This window comes from Ischnura elegans, chromosome 2, assembly GCF_921293095.1.
Source record: "Ischnura elegans chromosome 2, ioIscEleg1.1, whole genome shotgun sequence".
In the NCBI taxonomy this organism is placed as follows: domain Eukaryota; kingdom Metazoa; phylum Arthropoda; class Insecta; order Odonata; family Coenagrionidae; genus Ischnura; species Ischnura elegans.
Window position 1 is genome coordinate 3,524,729 of NC_060247.1, and position 4,308 is coordinate 3,529,036.

The following is a 4,308-nucleotide window of genomic DNA, read 5'->3' on the forward strand; positions in this document are numbered from 1 at the left end:
AAGCCCATGAATGATGAGGAGGATTGACCGATTAATTAATGAGGGAGTGCTAAAGAGAGTAGAAGAAAAGGGAAGTCTTTTTAAATCCTGAAGGAAAAGACGGAACACCTTATCGAACAACTTACAGGAGGATGGAGGAGGATACATCAGGAGGCATGACGACATGATGAAAACAATCGGAGATGGAAAGGAAGAAGGGCAAGGGACGACCCACAATGGGAAAGGAAAAGGGACAGGTTGGCGGATAGGAGAGCTGCGTAAAGCCAACGTTAGGATTGTTAACTTATGATGATTAAGATGATGTGGATTACATATTTAGGTATTTTTAGATAGCCGTCATCAAAACTTAGGGATGGATGGCATTACAGAAATTTAGAGATGAAACGGCAAGTTACGGTACCAGTGAAGGAATGAATGGAAAAATAATGAAGAACTTGAGTTAATGAAGGTCTAGTGGACTTCCGGCTGGATATGAGGCTCGTAAGAAACGTCGTATCACTTTCATTGGCATCCATTTCCTCCAGACTGTAACTGCCCAGAGTTTGATGGAAGCCATAGACTGTCGGAGTGGAGGAGCATTATTATTTTTACTATCGGAGTAATAGCCTTCTCTCCTGCTGCTCCAATCACAAGAGGGAAATATATTAAAATAAAAAAAATACTCGAGATCATAATATGCTCCCTTTCTCCCCACCTCGTCATCCTAAAAATCTCCCTCAGGGCACTTCTTCCCCTCTTTCTTTATGCTTCGCGTCATTCCGAAGTATTGTGCTCCGCGCCCCAAGTAAAAGCTTACTACCCCTAGAAACCACACCTCTTCACGCCACGCTTTCACGAATCAGCTACGCATTTTTTCTTCCTCTTTAAATCTATCTTCCCGTTCCCTTCTACGCATTCTTCCTTCATGGGCTAAATGTTCGCATTTCCAGTAACAAAGCACACGAACGTAATATCAATAACGCTCATAGCGTCAGAAAAAAATACGCGGAAATGACACAAAGAATGTAGACTATATCTGGCAATGAATGGGAACGTAAATAATTTAGAAGAAGGATCATACCTAAATTTAAAATCAAACAAAGCATACATACTAAAATAATGATTTTTGTAACAATAATACCTTTGATTGTTTTCATTTATTTACTTTTATTGGATTTTTAAACAAAGGGTAACATTATAAAGTGCAGCAAAAAATTAATACTAATATTCAGTCAAATATCGCGTCAAACATTACTTCATTGAATCTGTGTGGCCAAAAAGACAAGCAAAGACTATGAAATAAACACTCACACGTGTAGATTCAAAATGTCGGCCGTTTCTCGGTCTTCCTCGGGAAGTAGGCAACACAAGGGGTTGATAAGAAAAGGGGATTAAAGATGAGGGGAAAGTGGGAGGGGTAGGGTGGGGGGTAGTGGGAAGAGGGAGGGGAGGGTTACAGAGATTAGCGGGCCCTGCTAAGGCCAGGAGGGTTGAACGCTTGGTGTAGCCGCATGCATGACTGCTCCAAGGCTTTTCCTAACTCTGAACACGTTGGTAGTGCCTCCGAAAATTTAAACATCGCGTGAGTCTCTTTTTTATGTGTCCTTTCTACTGTGTATTTCCCAACCTGAGTAATATTTGTGTTAAATAGCTCATTGAAGAATATCAGGAAACATTTTGCGGAATATATTTTTCTCCAAAACGCATAGGAGGATATTCAAATTGCCCAACAACTCGTATCGTCATCACCTTTGATTTCACTTGAAGCTTCCGCAATGCAGTTATGCATAGCGGAAATGTGGCAGTCAATTTATATGTGATTGTGATGGCCATTAAAATTGGAGAACTGCTAACGATTTTTTCTGTTCTAAAGAGATTTTAGAGCAGAGTCAGACCTCTGTGTTGAATCTTGATATTAAGAGGAGAATAAAATGGACACCATTCTTTTCCGTCAATATCGCGGCCTTTTCTTCCCTTACAATGCAGTCCTCTAATGGTAAGATGTTTTTTACTCTGCAGCACCCTCCCTCATGAAACCACATCTGACTTATCTGCTCATTAATTCCACGGCCATACATTTCTTACGGCGCTTTTACATCGTATCTCTCGCGCGGAAAGGCGATAAAAATGGCTCCAAATCCACCTTTTTCCCCATTAAACCCATTTTTTTATTCTTCGAAACGCGTGATCTTGCAATTACCGGTGCCTGAGACGCTATTTAAGTCCTTCCTGCGCATATGCTAGCAAGGAAAACCTCTCCAAATTCTCTCCCTCTTCTTGTGGTAAACGATTTTTTCCTTTTATCCCTGATTTTAAAAAGAACAATAACTAAGACCCTCTTTCGCTGTCAGAGTACTTTTTCGGTCGTTTTTATGCTTGAGTTTATAAAGTGTAGAAATATGGGAGATAGAGATGAATAAAGGGTGATGAAATAATACGACTTCCTAATCACGCAACTGGTAGCCATTATGTTTATAATTAATTAAACTTATTTTAGCGCGTTGGAAGGCGGACTCATCCATTAGCATTTATCTAGCCGTATGTCATCCGTTCGAGCCCCAATCCAGTCCGGCCAAACATATGAATATGCCGAGCTCAATTAATGTGATATCGATTTATATGTAGACGCGCTGCCGGGAATTCTGAATTGTTAAAGTTATAACTTAGGCAATTAAAGTTGAGGTGGTCTTTTTTTTAATTTTTTCATCATTTTCAGGGGATTTGCATACGTTTCACAACTATACAACAGTTATTTTGGCTCTTAATGGCCAATTTGAATTTTACAGTAATGGGGATAGCTAGTAAATATGATAGTTATAGGCAAAGTTAGTTAATTGATAAGGCAGTCATAACATCATTAAAACGTGCAATGGTTGTGACGGTGGCTTTGACAGGTACCTTATTTGACAGGAAATAGCAATCTCTATCCATCAAGCAAACTCCATTTTTAACTTGCTCACATTTCACTTGTAAGTGAACAAAAAACCGCTAGCATTATTGTGAGAATGGTGAGCACTAGAAAGTACCACGTGCTGGTATAGAATTTTACCTGAGTAACAGCCGATCTTGGTTGTGGTGTGCTGAGTTTGTGTTGATATAAGTTTTTGCGCTATTGCATGCATCATGAATGCTACAAGAATGAGGTATATAATACATAAAATATTTCCTCTGTTGGACAAACTTATTTTGAAAATAAAAGCCTCCTTTATAAAGCCTTGTCGCTCTGCTATTATTGCTTTTTCATTCCCCAGACATGATGTGAATGAATGTAGTAGAATCGCCGTTGCTGCTGTGTGTGCAATGTCTTCGACAACTGCGTTGGTTCGTATTTATCAAGATGTGATGCATTTTGAATACAGTTCTAAGAGTTAAAAACCTTGCAATTGTAACATTTTTATAATATTTATCTCAGCGTTTGTCATTTTATCTTGATCTGTTTCCACTTTTGCAGAGGCTTATACCACTTGATATTTATACATTTTTTTGTATTTTTTTAAGTTTTCACTTCATGTTACAGTTGTGCTGTGTTAAATTTAGCCCTCTTATCTTATGTTAGAGCTCAGGTGTGTAAAGGCTGTAGAATTTTTATAACTTTCATTGTAGTGGAAATGCGTTGGCTTAGTTTTATTATATGTTGGTGGTCCCTGCTATAAAGAAAGCATTTCTCTTTTATTTTTGCATTATTGAGATTGCCCTTCCTACTTACGTCCGGTACTTTCCTTATATCACGTTTCTCCTTTGTGGGCCATCCTTCCTCGGCGCAGGCCCGGCTGGAGTTTCCTTTAGTAGTGAGCTCTTATTTCGTCTCTTCATTTGCCGTAAACAGGCAGCCGAATTCTTCTCGCCTTTTACTGGTCCATATCTCATTTACTACCCTCGTCTTTTTCTTCTCTTTAATTCCCCCTCCCTCCACCAAACAACTCTCCCTTCTTCTTAACTATTATCCGAGTATTCTTTCTTTCATTCAAGGAATAATTTCATCATCTATGTGCCAATGAATATCTGTAATTTTTTACGTAACTTCCATCTAAGATGCCATGAACTACGAACACTGCCTCATTTGTTTAACGAAATAAGCTCCCATAAGAAAAAGAAAAAATTGGGTAATATTTTTTTCATGGAAAGTATGGCGCCATTAGGATGCAAAGAAGTCTAAAACGTCGTTTGATTAGAAATATAAGAAATTTAAAAGTGAATTAACGTTGCTAACGGCATCTATTTAAACAAACGATGAACTTATGTTATCTCATATCACGATAGTTTTAAAAATGTATTTCCTTCATGGGAGAAGCAAACTCGTTTTTTTTATGCAAAGTGCGAGTATTTAAT